We start from the raw sequence: 20,784 nt of genomic DNA, 5'->3' as shown, positions 1-20,784 counted from the left end.
ATTTCCAAAACTCGTGTCAACTTTGTAAAGTAGGGGAGAGATGCTGATAGCAGTAAAGCTGCGAGGGCGTGTCGTGAATCTCAGTCGGCAGGTGCACTGTCCGTCAGTTAAAAAGTCCTGCCTCCGAGTCCGGTCCGGCACACAGCTTTAATTTACCGCGAAGTTTCGTAACAGTGCACACTCCACTGGAGAGTGAAATTCATTCTAGAATATTTACCACTGTTTTCACCCACAGCTCGTAGTCTAGTCATCCGCCAGACATATTGAAGTGTCTGAATTTTACCAAGTCCCAGATCAGGCCACGTGTTTCATCAGGCCACGTGTGAGGCTGAATTAGATTATAGTCGTTAGCATAGTTTAACGCATCCCCATGTCGACAATGCGATAGACGTGATTCTTTCATTACTAACTTTAAGCCTGGTGAATGTCCTTTTAAATAACTTATCCACAATATCAGTAATAATTTTGTATTGTTTCTAATAACTACCTGTGGTGAGGAACTCGTTCGCCGCTTGTATTCGTTCAGAATAGTAATGCAGGTGGTTTCATCCTGCTTAACCGGTCGATTATTAACTGAACTTGTGTTTTCGGGAGTAATATGGTCTACAGCAATAACTAATGCAATTCAGAGCAACCGTGTCGCTCTTGAAAGTTCAGGTTTTTCCCCTGGATTTAGTATTTTTCCCAAGAAACTACTTAATGCCCTGGCAATTATCCTGGAAAATACAGCACTGTCTGGAAATATTTTACTGCATCGTCCAGAAATATCTACTAAGATTCTTGCCCCCAATGATGAATGACGTGTGATTTTTGAATGGAGCTTGAATTTTGCGACTCAGTCACAACTGACAGACAATAGTACAGGGAAGTTTATTGATCTTGTCAGTAGGGAACTTAATGAAGCTGAGCACCATCCTAACTACATTAATTCTTACAGGAAGGGAAGTGGTACTTCAAACACTGAAGAATTTATTTTACATGTTCGAGCTAGGAGAAAGAGGAAAAGGGAAGAAATAGGGGCCAACGCCTAACGGGTGAATCGAGATAGTGCGATCACCATTGAATAAGGATAAATTTTAAGGTGGATCATGTCATAAAACATAAAAAAATTTCATTGTAAATATCTTACGTAGTATTGAAGGAAAATTGCCGATATTCGAATAAAAAGAAAAAGTTGTTAGTGTCACTGCCTCTACATCGCGGGGTCTCTCGGTCGATTCCCAACTGGAGCGTTGAGTTTCTTTATTTTGGGAGTGGATTTTTGTGTTGTTCTCGTCATTTCATCTCATCTCCATTACAAAGACGAGTAAGTCGCCAAAGTGGCGTGGAGTATATCTTACGCTCGGCTGCCGAACAACACTAGCCTGTCGGCCAATAATGCTAAACGATTATTTCCAGCCGGCCCTGTGGCCGAGCGGTTCTACGCCGACACGGTAGCTCAGTGTGTTCGGTCAGAGGGTTGGGTGCTCTCTGTAATAAAAAAAAAACTTAGTCAAATAATCAATGATCAACTTGAACGAATGTCTTGTGACGTCCGCCCAGAAAAAAAAAAGCGCTACGATCTGGAACCGTGCGACCGCTACGGTCGCAGGTTCGAATCCTGCTTCGGACATGGATGTGTGTGATGTCCTTAGGTTAGTTAGGTTAAAGTAGTTCTAAGTTCTAGAGGACTGATAACCTAAGATGTTTAGTGCCATTGTGCTCAGAGCCATTTTTTTTATTATCTCCATTTACCACTGTTTTCAGTAGGGCTGTTACAGAGATACGAGCAGCCGTAGCTGCAAAGACTGTAAAAAAAAAGTTTTAACTGCAACAGTGCTAGAAATATACGGGTAAATTATATTGTTTATTCATTTCATAGATACTATTTTCCAAGCTGAAGTCCTAGAAAGATGCTTCATTAGCTGTTCTGGGGACTCTGATTTATGTATTGACCTGTCGAACTAGGTGAGGATTTACGATTTCGCACTTATCCCAATAATTATCGTTTTGTTAGTTTGTCGACGAACGTCCAGTGTCACGAACTACCAAAAATCAAGGGATGCGCAGAGAAAGGAGAAAATACCGTCAATTTAATGATTTTGTTGTATAGTAGTAACTCATCACAGAGGAAAAAAGATACTAGAAGAAACTTAAAACACAATTGTTGTAATGGTTGAAGAAAATCAGAGAGAAGTGACAATAAGATGGCTTGGCTGTTAAGCAATTAGCCTTTTGCTTGACATTCAAAGGGCATCGCACTGTAACACCTAGCCCTTACTCCTCTCTCGAAATATCTTTCATCTGCTAAAGATTAGGGACGATTTTTGGAACTATGATTCACCTATAATGCTTGGTTTGTGTATGTCATATAAGCAGGAGTAGATCCAATGTGGGAGGGCTCATGTGGGTTATTATCCCCCACCCCTCCCCCAAATAACATTTCAGAAGTAGCATTAATATTTTAAAATACATCAATTTTCACAATTCACAGCTAAATTTCTAAGACTAAAGTAGTGCGAAAATGGCAAGGAAATCTATAAAGTACATTTAACACAGAGTGATAATATTGTAGCCACGTAAAGGAGCACATTCGCAGGCTGACTGTACATACTATGAACAGCTGCTCCAACACGGTTCTTAAGTCCACAGGTAGAACTGACAGGTCACAGTAAGGGAAGACAGAAGGGGATACAACCTCCACTAAGAAAGAAAAGTAATAGCAAAACTGACTTCCCGAACGTAGGTAGAAACGACTGAAGAAACAGCACTGCCTTCATTTTCACGGCCGTGTAGACTTAGTCGTCAGGCCTGTGTTTGGAGTCGTAGTGCTACCTGAAAAACTGATAATGTAGAGTACACACTTCGATTTTGCATTGATAAAATTACGACGTTGTCAGAGATATGAGAGTTTGTTACTCTTATAGTTCTTAAGTTACTGTAATTGCAAGACGCACCATATCCTCAAATTTTCCGACGAATACTTTACAAATCCTGTATTTCTCTGGATTGCAATTTTATGGATGTTACGCCAAAGCGATGTACTAAGTACTAATGAAACAAATTATTATTATCATTGTTTTTTCTAAATCATTGTGTCCAGCTACGGAGAGCGATTCGACTTATTTCACTGACATTCTTCCTTTCTTCTTCTCCCAAAACCTCTTCATCTTCTCAGTGTGGTTTCCCTTACGTTCTTCTCTCTATGTTCTCTTAGATGTGGCATTTGGTTTAACTTTAAACTACTGCTTATCAGTTATGACTTTGAATGCAGTTCTCTCCTATAGGTTTTTGTTTATAATGCCTATTTCCTGAGGATCTTTTTCAGCTTCAGGTAACAATTTTTTAAAGCTTTTATGAAAGGGCAAGGCAGAAAATCCTTTCGGTCATTCTACTATCGTTCATTCTGAGAATGCGGCAGCAAAGTTTCAATCTTCTTATCCTGAAAGTGTCCGAGATCTTCTCCAAAGTTTGATATAACTCGTTAAACTTTCGTCTCAATGATTGTTATTATTATCAATTATTATTGTTATTAATTAATAGTAAAAATAAATAAAATTAATTATAATTATAATTAAATAATAATATTTAATTATTATTAATACACAACAAATACTTATACAATGCTGCATTTCGTATTTTATAACTAGTTTGACCCTTCCCAAGTATCTAATACTGCGGTATAAATCGGCAGATAAACTTACTCAGAACCAGTAAAGCGGCTTTTTGTAGCTGGCCGATGGATATTTTATTAACTCCACTGGTTTTAAGGTGTCCTCTAAGATCTTTTGGCACTTTTAACAGTGTGTCGAGGACCCACTGAGGCCACTTTCACGGGTTTACGGCCGAGCTACTGTAGTCCGATTATCAAGTCACTATGTGTGGCATCTTTTTCTAGTTGTTTCTCATCGATTCAGCAATGTGAATGATCCACACTTAGTTTTTCTTAAAAAATTTTATGTCTGGCGTACAGTGTTCTAGCATTCGATCGCTCTAATTTCTCAAGTCCCACGTAATTAGGCATGTTCGTTTACGATAACTTTTTCTTGCTTGTCGAAAACGAACATGCCAAATTACTATGAAACATCAGATTTTAGACAGATCGAGTTGTGGAACATTATTATTATTATTATTTTATTGGAATCATTGGCATCTGTGTGACATTTAAAGTATCGGTGACCACTAGTAATATTTTCCGGAGGTAGGGGGTGGGAGGTGGTGGTGGTGGTCGAGAGACAATAACAAACAGTGAAACAGCCCGCCTTCCCCCTCATACCTCCCGCCCTCACCTCTCAGGACTGAACCCTTGATCCACGTCTGACGTCTATACATTCCTGCTCACAGGAATCAAGTCCCATCCAGCCTTAAATATTCCGCAGTTTCTCTAAAACTGTCAACGCATCCTTGCCCCATTTGAGCTTGTACACTGGCATGTAAAACTTAAGGATGGAAGTAACTTTCGTGTATGTCACCTTTATTCAAAAAAAATTATTACATTGAAGCCACTATGGATTCTAATGATCCCGTGAACATTAGAAAATGCAGGACTGATAAGGTCTGTCATCACCACGCACAGAAATGCATGGTGGAGCAATGTGCTCCCATGTTGGCGCAACATTGGTAAGGAGTTCTTACGGTAGGGCGTTCTATTCCTGCATCAGCGCACTTGGCAACTATTGGATGGTAGTTGGTGCACGTGGAAGTGCTGAAAAACGTCTCCCTAACACACCCCACTGTTGCTCGATGGTATTTAAGTAGGGCTAATGGCCAGACCAGTCCTTCCACCGTATATCCTCTCGTTCCAAGAGCTTATGCATCTGCGCTGTACCACCAGATGGCGAGAGGCGGTAACAAGTAACGCACCCAGAAACACTGTCAAACATGATCTTTTACTGTTCCAGGTGTTATGGTGTTCAGGCACCGATTACTAACCTCCACATCTTTGAAAGCGGTACACTCACTGGTCGGCGTTACTGTGACACTGTATTCCTTGGCCATGTATGTTTTTTTACCTCCACAGCTACATATACGTCTATATCATACTCCACAAGCCACCTATTGGTGTGTGGCGGAGGGTACTTTCGGTACCACTATCCGATCCCTCCAACCTATTCCACTCGCGAATAGTGCGTAGGAAGAACGATTGTAGGTAAGCCTCTGTATTGGCTCTAATTTCTCGAATTTCCTCCTCGTGGTCAATATGCGACATGTATGTGGGGGGAAGGAATACGTTGTCTGACTCCTCCTGAAAAGTGCTGTCCCGAAATGTCAATACTAAATCTCTCCGTGGTGCACAATGCCTTTCTTGGACGTCTGCCAGTGGAGTTTGTTTAGCATCTCCGTAACTCTCACTTACCAGCTAAACGATCCCGTGACGAAACGCGCCGCTCTTCATTGGATCTTTTCTATTTCCTCTATCAGTCCTACGTGATAGGGATCCCAGATAGACGACCAATACTGAAGAATCTGGCGAACAAGCACCTTATAAGCCACTTCTTTCGTGGATGAGTTATATTTCCCTAAGATTCTTCCGATGAATCTGAGTCTGGTGTCTGCTTTTGCCACTATCTGTTTTATATGGTAATTCCACTAAAGATCACTCGGGATAGTTACGCCTAGATATATTACTGCAGAAGCTGTCTCCAGCTGTTTGTCATCAACAGTGTAGCTATACAGTAGCGGATTTCTTTTCCTATGTATACGCAATATGTTACATTTATTTACGTTCAGGGGTCAACTGCCAAAGCCTGCACCATTCATCAATTCTCTGCAGGTCGTTCTACAAATAAATAGCAACGGTCCTATCACACTTACCTGTGGTACTCCGGATATTACCTTTACATCTGTCAATTTACTTCCGTTAAGACGTTAAGAGCGGCGTGTAGAGTTCTATCTGCAAGAAAGTCTTGAATCCAATCTACGATAAATTACAGCTAATAATCTTTATACACACATCAAAAAAAGTTTTGCATCACCTCGGTTCCCAGAACTCGTGAAGATAGACGTTGACTGTGGATATTGTATCACAGACACAGTCCCTTTCTCTGTAGAGAGATGTCACTAACCTCACCCAAAGATGCAAACAACCATACATGAATACCGCCTATTAGACCGGGGGGGGGGGGGGGGGTAGAACAGCCGATAAGTTCCAGGCATTCCGCCATTCCACCAGGAAGAAGGTACATAGCTCGTGTTGTCAACCATGCCTGGACAGTCAATACCGCGGTTAGATCGCGTCCGCATTGTTACTTTGTGCCAGGAAGGGCTCTCAACAAGTGAAGTGTGCAGGCGACTCGGAGTGAACCAAAGTGATGTTCTTCGGACATGGAGGAGATACAGAGAGACAGGCACTTAGGCCGAACAAGGGGTACTACTGCAGTGTATGACAGCTACCTACGGATTATGTCTCGGAGGAACACTGACAGCAACGCCACCATGTTCAATAATGCTTTTCGTGCAGCCACAGGACGTCGTGTTACGACTCAAACTGTGCGCAAGAGGCTGCATGAAGCGCAGTTTCACTCCTGACGTCCATATTTGCAACCACGAAACCATGCAGCGCTATACAGATGGGCCCAAAAACATGCCGAATGGACCGCTCAGAATTAGCACTACGTTCTCTTCACCGATGAGTGTCGCATATGCCTTCAACCAGAGAATCGTCGGGTACGTGTCTGGAGACAATCCGGTCAGGATGAGCACCTTAGACACAATGTTCAGCTAGTGCACCAACGTGGAGGTTCCCTGCTGTTTTGGGATGGCATTATGTGGGGCCAACGTACGCCGTTGGTGGTCATGGAAGACTCCGTAACGGCTGTATGATACGTTAATGCCATCCTCCGAGCGATAGTACAACCATATCGGCAGCATATAGGCGAGGCATTTGTCTTCATTGACGACAATTCACGCCCCCATCGTGCACATCTTATGAATGACTTTCTTCAGGATAACGACATCGCTCGACTAGAGCGGCCAGCATGTTCTTCTGACATGAACCCCACTGTACATGCCTGGGATAGATTGAAAAGGCTGTTTATGGACGACGTGACCCACCAACCGCTCTGAGGGATCTGCGCTGTTGAGGAGTGGGACAATCTGGACCAACAGTGCCTTGACGAACTTATGGATAGTATGCCACGACGAATACAGGCTTGCATCAATGCAAGAGAACGTGATACTGGGTATGAGAGGTACCGGAGGGTACAGCAATCTGGACCACGACCTCGGAAGGTCTCGCTGTATGGTGGTGCAACATGCAATCTGTGGTTTCCATGAGCAATAAAAAGGGCGGAAATGATGTTTATGTTGATCTCTATTCCATTTTTCTATACAGGTTCCGGAACTCTCGGAATTGAGGCGAAGCAAAACCGTTTTTGATGTGTGTTGAATCTTATAGGTATCTAATCTGGTCCTGAAGCCTTTCCGCTATTAAGCGATTGTAGCTGCTTTTCAGTTCCGCAGTCGGTTATCTCAATATCTGCCATTTCGAGGTTCGTGCGACGATTGAAAGGGGGAACAGTGTTACGATCTTCCGCGCTGAAACAAATTCGGAAGATCGAATTCAGTATTTCGAGCTTCTCCGTGTTACCTTCCGTTTCGGTGACGGTGTGGTCTCTGAGAGAATTAATTTATGATTTTGGCCTGCTTACTGATTTTACATACGACCAGAATCTCTTAGGGGTTTTACTCAGGTCGGTTGACAACGTTTTACTTTCAAAATCATTGAACGCTTTTCTCATTGCTCTCCTTGCGCTCATTTTCGCTTCGTTCAGCTTTTGTTTGTCAACAAGGTTTTTTTCTTCTCTTGAATTTCAAATGAAATGCTCTTTGTTTACGTAGCGCTTTTCTAACACGGCTATTAAATTATGGTGGATCTTTCCCATCCCCTACAACCTTAATGGGAACATACTTGTCTAGGGCAAATTAAACGATGCCTTTGAATTGTCACATCTTTTAACGCGGTACACTTTCTGGTCAACATTAGTGTGGCACTGTATTCCTCACCCATGTGTGTCTTTTCAGGGCTGTATTAACTTTCATGGATGACAATGTGGGGCCGCATCGAACAGTGCAGGTGGAGAAACGAGAGGTATTCTGCGAAACGACTAGCCTCCCCGTTACCCCGGATTAAATCTCATCGAATATGTGCGAGACGTGTTAGGGAAACGTATTGCAGCACGTCCACGCGCGCCAACTATCACCTAGCAGTTGTCAAGCGTGCTGATGGAGGAATGGGACACCCGACCACAAGAACTCCACACCAGCTCTGTGCCAAGATAGGAGCGCGTTGAAGAACATGCATTTCCTGCCGTGGTGATCACGTTCCCTATTAATATCCGCAGCCTGCATTTTATAATGTTCAGGGGATCGTTGTAAGGTGTCAGGCAAATCCAACACCTTCCATGAAAACCCTGACATGATAAGCAAATCCAGTAGTATGTCACATAGCTCCGAATAAATCGTGACATTAAATTAACCAAAGTAATACGAGTAACGAGTGAGCAAATGGAATACCTCAGACTAACACAAGAATGCCTAAATGCATGTCGTACCTTCCCACCGTGAGACAGACGCAGTTCTGAGTGGAGAAACGAGAACAGAAGCCGATAGCAGAACCGTGTTAAGCTAGAAGGCCCTACGATAAGGGACGGACTGGACTGCCACGTCGCCAGCTAACCACTAGGGCCACACCACCCGCAAGTTTTAGCGTGAGACATTTTCGCGTCTCTGTTACGTCAAGTACCATCCCCCAGCCCATGTTAAAAGATAGAGCCCTCCAGAAGAACAGTATAGATCTTACGATAACGCTAAAAGGACCACACGAGCTGCAAGTTTTAGCGTGAGACTTTTTCGCGTCTCTGTTACGTTGCAAACTTTAAAAACATTGCCTCACCACGAAAAGTATAACGTTTCTCATTGGATAGACAGAATTTTTGTAGGCGGAGTTTAAAGTTAACATTGAGACCCTGATTGGTCAGATGAAAACACAGCCAGATAGTTTTTTTTAAACCAACTTCGGTAAATGGTAGTAAGGAGAAGTTACGAGAAATTAGTTAGTTCCGCGACGGCGAGCTGGATGGCTGATGCGCCGGCCGCTGCCCCCCTGAAGCTGCCTAACCAACGACAAGGTAATGAACGCACGCGATGCCGCATCACAGCGCATAAAGCTTCACTCAGAACTGCAGAAGTCTCATCTGTTACACCCCCTTTTTGCGTAATACTAGTGTCGATCGTAAATTAAAGCTCATGGTGTTCACATTTGCCACTTGAAGTAAAAATCTGAAACGCGATGATTTCTCTGTTATATAATTAAAGATAAATGAGGGTCACTGTAGACCATTTTGATAGTTTTCTCTCTTGTGAAACTTAATTTAAACCTAGATTATAGATGTGATATGGCATAGGTCATCCTTCGATCCATTGTAGAACTTGGAAACCCACTCAGGGAATATTCGTTTACATTTTTGTTGAACGCAGTTTGTTTTTTTAGCATCCTGTATTGAAACACTTCCTTTTATCAATAGTGCAATTTATAAACTATGTTTTGTGAGTAGAATAAAATTTCCAATGGTAAACTTAACTGCTTTTTCGACGTTATTTTACCAGCTAACTAAAAATAGGAATGCCTTGAACCCCTTCCACTAAATTTAATTAGTATTAAGATTCTTTTACAGTGAGTGCAGTGGAGCTGACTCTGAAATCGTTAAGTATTTGGTTATATCATCGATAGTGTCACTGAACTCTTCTGAATTCTACATGTCATGTGTGGTCTGGCGTCTCCTTACCAGCAACAGGTCCCAGGTTCAAACTAGTCAATTCCCTAAAAAAACACGCTCAGAGCGTCGTTGCGCGAAAGTGGTAGGGAGACACGATACAGAACAAACAGACACCACCATGAATGTTAGATCGTCATAAATCACAATGGCTTCAGTGTAATAATAATTTTTGAAAAGAAGGTGTTATTTGTGTTCGTCCCCATGTGTACTTTTTTGCCGGCCGCGGTGGTCTCGCGGTTCTAGTCGCGCAGGCCGGAACCGTGCGACTGCTACGGTCGCAGGTTCGAATCCTGCCTCGGGCATGGATGTGTGTGATGTCCTTAGGTTAGTTAGGTTTAAGTAGTTCTAAGTTCTAGGGGACTGATGACCACAGCAGTTGAGTCCCATAGTGCTCAGAGCCATTTGAACCATTTTTGTACTTTTTTCAATTTCCTTTTCTACTACACTATAGCAGTTCTTTCTGCGTGTGGCCCAAATTTCGTCGAGCTATGTTACTTGGCAGTTACTTTCGGCCTTAAATTTTTACGAAACAAAGTGCGCTCCTAAACATAAGCGATTCATACTACACCTAGACGTTACAGTAGCTCCATTAAATTTCAGGCTTGCAGCCGCGCAAATAAAATTTCCTTCACTGATATTTCGTCCGCTTATCGTCCGGCCATCCTCAGAGTGAGTCACAACACTGAAGAAAAGTTTCCAAGCGCGGCCTTATATGCTACACCGCGGTGGTACAGCGCATGCGGGTCACAGATGCTGGTCGGCGGCAAAGAAATACGCTTACACATGCGCCGCCTGTGGCGAAGGTGTACGGACATTCGACACGCTTGTCGACGTATGATCGGCGGCGGTGACACCATGACGACTTCTCTGAAGTTTAATTACCCCAAGAGACGGATTCCACGCTTTTTCTAAATAAAAACCATTATCTCTATTTATTAAATTATTAGCTAATCCAATCTCTATAGCTTCCTTGAAGACAGATTCCCAAAGGGAAGAGGTGGATGTTAAAATCTTCACATTCCTGTAATTCATGGAATGCCCTGTATCAATGCAGTATTCCACCACAGCTGACTTGTCTGGCTGTAATAATCGTGTGTATCTTCGATGCTCCACACATCTCTCATAAACGGGGCGTGTTGCTTGACCTCTGCACGACTTCTCACAATTTCGGCAAGAGGACAAAGCATAGAATCCGGCTCCCGAGGTAATTAAATTGCAGAGAAGTCGTCGTGGTGTCACCGCCGCCGATCATACATCGATAAGCGAATCGAATGTCTGTACGCCTTCGCCACAGGCGGCGCATGTGTAATTGTATTTCTTTGCCACCGACCAGCAGTACAGCCGCGGTGGAGCATATAAGGCCGCGCTTGGCATCTTGTCGTCAGTCTTGTGACTCACCCTGTGGATGGCCGGACGATACGTGGCCGAAATATCAGTGGAGGAAATTTTATTTGCGCGGCTGAATGCCCGAAATTTAATGGACTATTCATTACGCCGCGAGAGGTTGAAAATGCACATTACAGTAGCTGATGGGGAACAAAACAGAAAATTTCAGGTTTCTCCATGTAGCAAGTATCCTTGGCTTGCGGGTTGCTATATAACAAATACATTTATTATTACACACGTATTAGATTGGTCCGTAAGTTCGTAGGGGTTTTGTTGTGATGTTGGTATTTCAGTTGCTATGGGTTTATTTATTTGTAGTTCACTGTTGCTATTTCCGTTTATATATTGTCATTTTGTCATTTAGAGATAGTGAGCGGTGGTGTGGAGACGAGGAAATGGAGTACCAAGCGGAGAAATCGCAAGATTTCCGACATATTCTTCTATTTCAGTTACACAGACGGGTGACAGCAGCGGAGGAAGCGAGAAACATTTGCTCCGCGTACATGCCGCTGGACAGAGCACGTCGAGAAAAAGGTTTCCTCGTTTTAAAGAGGATCGTTTTGACGTTTGTGACTGCACGTTCATCAAGACTTTCGGGGTTTGAGGACTATCGTTTAAACGCAATAATCAACGATGATCCACGTCAGTGTACTCGAGAAGTGGAAAATGTGATGAACTGTGATCATACTATCATCGTGCGGTCCGCCCCAGGTAGCTGAGTGGTCAGCGCGACGGAATGTCTTGCCTAACGTCCCGGGTTCGATTCCCGGCTGGGTCGGAGATTTTCTCCTCTCAGGGACTGGGTGTTGTGTTGTCATCAGCATCATTTCATCCCCATCGACACGCAAGTCGCCGTAGTGGCGTCAACTCGAAAGACTTAACCAGACGAACGTTCTACCCGACGGGAGGCCCTAGCCACACGGCATTTCCATTCCATCAACGTGCGATATTTGGATGCAATGGGGAAGGTTCAAAAATGGTGTGTAAGGCTACCGCGTGCACTGAGCCGTAATCACAAAAATCAGTGGATCATGCATGCATCTCTGCTTGCTCGACATCAACTGGTTCGTGAATAACACCGACCACATCTGTCTTCTATTGTTATTGGTGACGAGAAATTGTATCTTTATGCTAACATAAAGAAAAGAAAGGAATAGTTGAGCGTAAACAAAACAGCAACTCCCCTACAAAGATCTGCACGCATCCACAAAGTGTAAGCTTAGGGACTGCTGACCTTAGCAGTTAAGTCCCATAAGATTTCACACACATTTTGCATCCACAAAGATAAATCTATGCATTTGGTGAAACAGTGACTGTTTGGTAGGCCACGAATGGCTTCCCCGAGGTGTAACCATCACTGCTGATATACACTAACTGGCCATTAAAATTGCTACACCACGAAGATGACGTGCTACAGACGCGACAGGAAGAAGATGGTGTGATATGCAAATGATTAGCTTTTCAGAGCATTCACACAAGGTTGGCGCCGGTGGCGACACCTACAACTTGCTGACATGAGGAATGTTTACAACCGATTTCTCATACACAAACAGCAGTTGACCGGCGTTGCCTGGTACCATGACGTTTCCGACTTTGATAAAGGTACGATTATGGCCTATCGCGATTGCGGTTTATCGTATCGCGACATTGCTGCTCGCGTTGCTCGAGATCCAATGACTGTGATTCCAATATGGAATCGGTGGGTTCAGGAGCATAATACGGAACGCCGTGTTGGATCCCAACGGCCTCTTATCACTAGCAGTCGAGATGACAGTCATCTTATCCGCATGGCTCTAAAGGATCGTGCAGCCACGTCTCGATCCCTGAGTCAACAGATGGGGACGTTTGCAAGACAACAACCATCTGCACGAACAGTTCGACGACGTTCACAGCAGCATGGACTATCAGCTCGGAGACAATGGGGTGAAAATCTAATCACATGTCAGTTCTAGCATAATATATTTGTCCAATGAATACCCGTTTATCATCTGCATTTCTACTTGGTGTAGCTACTTTAATGGACAGTAGTGTATCTTATATTGTTACTGGTGGCGAGAATTGGTATATTTATGATAATATAAAGAAAAAAAAAGAAATAGTTGAGCCTAAACAAAACAGCAACTCCCTGACAAAGGTCTGCGCGCATCCTCAAAGATAAACCTATGCAGATGGTGAAACAGTGACGGTTAGGTGGGCCATGAATTGCTTCCCCTAGGTGTAACCATCACTGCTGATGTATATTGTCAAAAACTGAGATGTCTTGCAGCCGCATTCCAAGAACAGCTACCAGAAAGACTGCGTGATGTGATGCTACTCCACGATAACGCCTTCCCGCATTCTGCTAGACTGACAATAATCACTATGGAGGAGGTGGATTGGTAAGTTATACCGCAACCACATTATTCATCTGATACTGCGCCCACAGATTTTCACCTTCCCTGATCTCTGTCGAACAACCTGTAGGGAACTTCCTGTCCGGATGAAAATGCGCTCTAAACATGGTCCGACGAGATCTTCGCCTCAAAACAAGGTGGTTTCTACATTTGTGGAATGGATAAGTTACCCCAGCGTTGGCAGACTGTTGTAAATAGTGAAGGATAATATGTTATTGGTGACGAAAGTCTCTGTTAAATATGTCTGTTGTGTTTATTAAACATACGGAAAAACGCTACGAACTTATGCAGCAATATAACATTCTGTTTGGTGTGTCTAGGATTGAAAATGAATGGACATCAACTTCTTTCGGAGCATGCGTAACAAAATAAATTTTGAAGAAAAGCCGAAAAATACCAGATTTCAAGAAGGCAGTTTCTGAATCAAGAGAGTCGGGTTATGGGCGAATTAAACATTAAATTTCTGAAGGCGCCAAACTTTTAGCCGTAAAAAATAATGCGACTGTGAATCAAAATAGATTCATGATCTAGAGACTTACTGATGTTGTTTGCTCTTGGGAAAGCAAGAGATTGCATTCAGAGGACACTTCGAAATGAAAGTTCCGACAACAAAGGGAATTACCTAGAATTACTGGAAATTTTGTATAGTCAGTAACAGTATACACGAGATCACTTGCAGAGCACTTCTTGGTTCAAAGGAACATCAAGCACAATTCAGAATGAATTTATTGAATCGGTTACCGGCGTCATTAATGATCACATTAAAGAAGAGTTGCAGTCATGTGAGTTTGCTGGAATGCAAGCAGATGAAACTCTGGAGGTTTCTTGTATACCACAAATGAGTATTACTGTGAGGTTTTGTACACAAGACGGTGCCATAGAAAGACTTTGGTTTTCACAGTTTTTCTTGTGACAGAACTGCGGTGGGTTACCACAAATTGTACGCGATACACTTGATGTTTGAGGAGTTACTTACAAAATAGTGACCCAAATTTTTGATGGATCTCAGTAAAGGCAGGTAAACATCAAAGTGTCCAAAATTTTGCTAAACAAAAATATCCACGAGCTATATTTTTGTACTTTTATGCCCATAAACTTCACCTAGTTTTTATTATACAGTTGTCCATTTTTATCCATGTTCATCTCAAATGGAGCGAAGACCCGCACTGCACTTTATCCATATTTTGTGGGGTAAAACATTGCAAATTTTGTTTTAGCTAAATGGTAAATTTCTTTGTAATTAAAAATTAGATAGAGCTGGAATTTGAAAGGGTACAGGCAACAATCCAGCTTACGACATCATTTTGACATCGCGAGAAAATCTACCTCTCACTGACGAAATTATGAGAGAACTGAAAACTGCGGTGCTTTATTCCCACCTACCCTAACCAGTTTATGTATATTTGAATATGGTGTATACCAGTGCAATTTAAAATTAATTTTGGCTTTCACATCCCGATATAAACAGCGTTTTTTTTTTTAACAGAACCGTTTCAATTAGAAGGGGCATTTATTGCTGAGGTCGCATACGAATCAGACGTGTGTCTACTGTCTTCGTCTGCTCATGGTAAGCTTAGGTTGGCTTCATGTTACCCATGTCGACTTATAAGCAAGTGTGGGGTGTGTATAGTTATTTAAAAAATAAACACGCAATAACTTGAATGTTTTCGTTAACTTGATGGGCTGATATGTCAGAAGAAAATAATTCTCGAACACTGAACATGTAGACTTACAATCCTCGTCAACGTAACCGAACACACTTAGTTTTCACATTGTTTTACACACTGAAAAAGATGTACAATGCAGTAGTTAGTAATTTAAGAGGAATATTTCGAAGTGTGTAGAGAAAAGTGTCGGAGTGGGATAGGAACGGCACGAGACATGTTCTTTGTGCCGCAGCGATGCTAACAGCGGTGCAACGAAACATTCAGTCACACCGGTTTTGAATGGCACCTTATAATGCTTTCATGTTGTTATGAAATATGTAGGTCCATTAGTGTTTCTATCACTAATTGACGGTGAAGTTGTTGTCATCTCAGTATATCTTAAGTGGTCTCATCTCTAGCAGATACAAAGAAAGGACCTGACAATTCGCAGAATGCTTTTGGCGTGGTAACCGGCACAGGGATATGCACTGACATTTCCTAGAGTCGTTGGACATGTCTCATGAGAAACGCAGAATGTGGAATTCAGAGCTCCCTAAATATACCATAGTCCTGATTTCGTGGTCTAAAGCAATATATAAAATTCGTACATGATGGCCTAAAGCAATGACTCGCATCTGTAGTGAACTGAATTCTCGCAACAGTTCTGACTTACGACATCCACAACTGCAGCACCAGATCATGTTCTAACACCTCTCGCAAATAATACGTCACACTTCTATCGAGCCATTGTGTTGCATGTATCAGTCACGTCGTGCTTCACAATAATATACGACGAAAAATATTCAAATACTATCAAAATTACATTTTAGTTGTTAGTGCATGCCAGCCGCGGTGGCCGAGCGGTTCTAGGCGCTTCAGTCCGGAACCGCGCGACTGCTACGGTCGCAGGTTCGAATCTTGCCTCGGGCATGGATGTGTGTGATGTCCTCAAGTTAGTTAGGTTTCAGTAGTTCTAAGTTCTAGGGGACTGATGACCTCAGTTGTTAAGTCCTATAGTGCTCAGAGCCATTTGAACCATTTCTGTTAGTGCATAATTATAGCATACTCAAGTATAATTCAATAAAATATACTCCTGGCCGTTATAATAACAATGGCACGAAGGATAGAAAATAACGAAATTTTTGCTTATTGTGCACATACAATGTAGCACAAAGGATACATGACTAATGACTAAATTTGTTGATTCGGGGATACAGGGTGCGACACTTAGTACACAGAGCTGCCTGCACAATCAACAGTAATGGCACTGACTTGGACAGTCATCGAACTGCACAGATATGAGTATGTCATTCATCTTCAACTCTATGACAGAGTTTATCACTTACAGTGGCTGGTAAGCCGTAGCGTGCCAGTCACCTGGTAACACAGGATCACATGTTTTCAATGGTTGAAAGATCTGGAGAATGTGCTTGGCGTGAAAACAGTCCCTTCTAATCAGAGGAACTTTTAGGTTTATAGGGTGTCCCACAAATGTTGCGGTAAACTTCGACGGTTTGTAGAGTGTGTCCTGAGGAGCAATTCAAGGATAGAAACTCGTGTCCAGAAACGTAGCGCAGCGACACTACAGAGTGTGTGTCGAAGATATAGGTGCTGGCACCTGTCATTAGGCCACCACTTCGGCGGTAAACGTGACTTCGTACGCTGACGCCCCATAGGCGAACGTCTCTCAATGACGTTTTTTATTCAGTGATGGCGACTCATTGCCACGATCGCCAGTGGAGAAGATGGAGTTAGTTGCTGCGTAGACAGCCCGTTGTCTCCTACGAATGCGATGCTCTGTTGCCTTGGTGGATTACAGTTTCGGACATGGGTTTCCATCTGCACTTTGTTTTTCTCCTGTATACCGAAAAAACAATGGAGAGTTTAGAGAGTTCCAGGAGAAACATAAACTGCGGACAGAAACCCGTGTCTGAAACCATCATCCATTGCGACAAGAGAGCTTCACATTCGTATGACAAAAGGCTTTTCTACGCAGCAGCTCGCTCCATCTTCCACACTGGCGATTATGGCAATCGCGGAGCTTAGTTTAGCATTAATATGTACACAAGTCAATGTGATGGCTGTTTTTTATTTCTCCGCACAAACAAAATTTCAGCCGGCCGAAGTGGCCGAGCGGTTGTAGGCGCTACAGTCTGGAACCGCGCTACCGCTAAGGTCGTAGGTTCGAATCCTGCCTCGGGCATGGATGTGTGTGATGTCCTTAGGTTAGTTAGGTTTAAGTAGTTATACCTTCTAGGGGACTGATGACCTCAGAAGTTAAGTCCCATAGTGCTCAGAGACATTTGAAATTTTGTTCAAAAATGGTTCAAATGGCTCTGAGCACTATGGGACTTAACTGCTGTGGTCATCAGTCCCCTAGAACTTAGAACTACTTAAACCTAACTAACCTAAGGACATCACACACATCCATGCCCGAGAGAAGATTCGAACCTGCTACTGTAGCGGTCGTGCTTTTTCAGACTGTAGCGCGTAGAACCGCTCGGCCACCCCGGCCGGCTCGCACAAACAAGGCACAAACTATACGACATTATATTTTCTGAATGGCCGTAACTGCATCATGAATTGGACAAAGCCTGTCAGTATAGACTACAGTTTTGCATCCACGTGTCCACACTTTAGCATCTGACATGCTGAAATGACACAATTTCTGATACTTTACTGGTCTCATACAGATATGCAGTTGTGTGAACCCCTGTACCAAGGTACCTTAGTGGCTAATGCGCCTACATAATAAACAGGAGACCTTGGTTAGTACAAATTCTCACTTGCAATTTCAGTCTATACACATAAAAACCTAACATGAGGCCTACGGGAAAATAAGCATTAATGGCTTGCTTTTGCTACATGTACCTGGAGGTACTAACCAACCCAAGAGAATACTGCTCTCTCTCTCTCTCTCTCTCTCTCTCTATAATGTAGCTTCACACGTGTACACACCATCAGGAGGTACGTAAATGATCAGAGTTCCAGTTTTGTATAGCAGTTAGAGCAGCCACCAGAATGCATTAATGTTACTTGTGTTTAGTGTTGTTACCAGGCCTGGTAGGGTAAATAAAGGGCGCGAAAAGCATCAGACGTTGAGTGATAGCTGTGAAAGACACTGAGATGCCTCATACTCCTGTGAGACCGCGGTATCAGCACCAGCGATAGTTTGAAAGCCTCATTGTGGCTCTCCATTTGGTCAGCTGGTCGAATCGTGCAATATTCAAATCTGTAACACATTCGGATGTGACAGTGTTGGACTGAATGGGAACGTGGGAGCAGGTATACTCATCGTCAAAGTTCTGCTCCTTCATACTTGACCACCACAAGGGAGGACCGCCATAGTGTTCACCTAGTTACGTGGTAACCGCTTCACATCTGCCCCTGCCATTCTGTCTCGGTCCGCATCAGCAGCTGAACTAGCGTAGTATTGTCCCAAGCGTAGGCTGCTGTTAGCACGACAACACAAAGGGCTGCATTTCGAGTGGTGTCGTGACCGGTAAGCATTGACTGCTGATAAACGGCGTCGCATTGTGTTCAGCGATGAAGTGTATACTACGCTGGATGACTATCGTTGGCGATGTGGGCAGAGATCTCATTCTTCTGGTGCTTTCGAGAGGCACAGCATTGTTACTCCTGGAGTCTCAAATTGGGGATGACTAGAGGTCACAGCTAGTACTAGGTAAGAGAATTCTGATGGCAAAACGATACATCACGGGCATCCTTTGTCCTCATGTGTTACTTCTCATGTGGCACCATCGTGGGTCCATTTTTCAACAGGACAGTGGTCTCTATCGACTGTCTGCGTGACGTTGAGTTACTCCTGTGACCAGCAAGCTCCCCATATTCCTCCCTAATAGAACATGTGTGGGACCAACTTGGATGTGAACTCTATTCTAATGCCTACATCCAGAATATTACAACATTTGTGAACCACTTAGAATCGGGAGATCGTGCAACGGCTTTGCGACGCACTTTCCAACCACAGCAGTACATGTGTCATTGCATACTGATAACTGGGCTCATACTGTCAAGTTATTTGTAAATATGACTCGATTTTGTAATCACTGAAATAACATCATATACCCCTCAACACATGGAGCTTCATTTCGTTTTCTGCTGCCCTTGTGGATGCTTCACTTTTTTGTCACACAGTGTATACAGAATGTAACAGGTATAGTGCAGATATTTTTACACTGAGGTGACAAAAGTAATGGAATAGCGATATGCACATATACAGATGGCGGTAGGAAAGGACAGTAAATTGGCGGAGCGTTCGTTTGTACAAAGGTGATTCATGTGAAAAGGTTTCCGACGCGATTATGGCCCGTATGGGACACTCCATTTCGGAAACCACTAGGGAATTCACTATTCCGAGAGCCACAGTGTCAAAAGAGTGCCGAGAATATCTATTTTCAGGCATTATCTCTCACCAAGGACGACGCAGTGGCCGACGGCCTTCACTTAACAACCGAGAACTGTGGCGTTTGCTTAGAGTTGTCAGTGCTAACAGAGAAGCAACACTGCGTGAAGTAGCCACAGAAATCAAAATACAGGGTGGTCCATTGATCATGACCGGGCCAAATATCTTACGAAATAAGCGTCAAACCAAAAAACTACAAAGGACGAAACTTGTCTAGCTTGAAGGGGGAAGCCAGATGGCGTTATGGTTGGTCCGCTAGATAGCGCTGCTATAGGTCAAACGGATATCAAATGCGTTTTTTAAAAATATGAACCCCCATTTTTTATTACATACTCGTGTAGTACGTAAAGAAATATGAATGTTTTAGTTGGACCACCTTTTTCGCTTTGTGATAGATGGCGCTGTAATAGTCACAAACATATGGCTCACAATTTTTGACGAACAGTTGGTAACAGGTAGGTTTTTTAAATTAAATTACAGAACGTAGATACGTTTAAACATTTTATTTCGGTTGTTCCAATGTGATACATGTACCTTTGTGAACTTATCATTTCTGAGAATGCATGCTGTTAAACCGTGATTACCTGTAAATACCACATTAATGCAATAAATGCTCAAAATGATGTCCGTCAACCTAAATACATTTGGCAATACGTGTAACGACATCCCTCTCCACAGTGAGTAGTTCGCCTTCCGTAATGTTCGCACTTGCATTGACAATGCGCTGACGCATTTGTCGGGCGTTGTTGGTGGATCACGATAGCAAATATCCTTCAGCTTTCCTTACAGAAAGAAATCCTGGGACGTCATATCCGGTGAACGTGCAGGCCATGGGCCATGGTATGGTGCTTCGACGACCAATCCACGTGTCATGAAATATGCTATTCAATACCGCTTCAACCGCACGCGAGCTATGTGCGGACATCCATCATGTTGGAAGTACATCGCCATTCTGTTAGGCACTGAAACATCTTGTAGTAACATCGGTAGACCATTACGTAGGAAATCAGCATAAATTGCACCATTTAGATTGCCATCGATAAAATGGGGGCCAATTATCCTTCCCCCCATAATGCCGCACAATACATTAACCTGCCAAGATCGCTGTTGTTACACCTGTCACTACCATCGTGGATCTTCCGTTGCCCAACAGTGCATATTATGCCGGTTTACGTTAC

Source organism: Schistocerca gregaria, chromosome X (assembly GCF_023897955.1).
Source record: "Schistocerca gregaria isolate iqSchGreg1 chromosome X, iqSchGreg1.2, whole genome shotgun sequence".
NCBI lineage: Eukaryota > Metazoa > Arthropoda > Insecta > Orthoptera > Acrididae > Schistocerca > Schistocerca gregaria.
Note: the sequence above shows the minus strand (reverse complement) of the source record.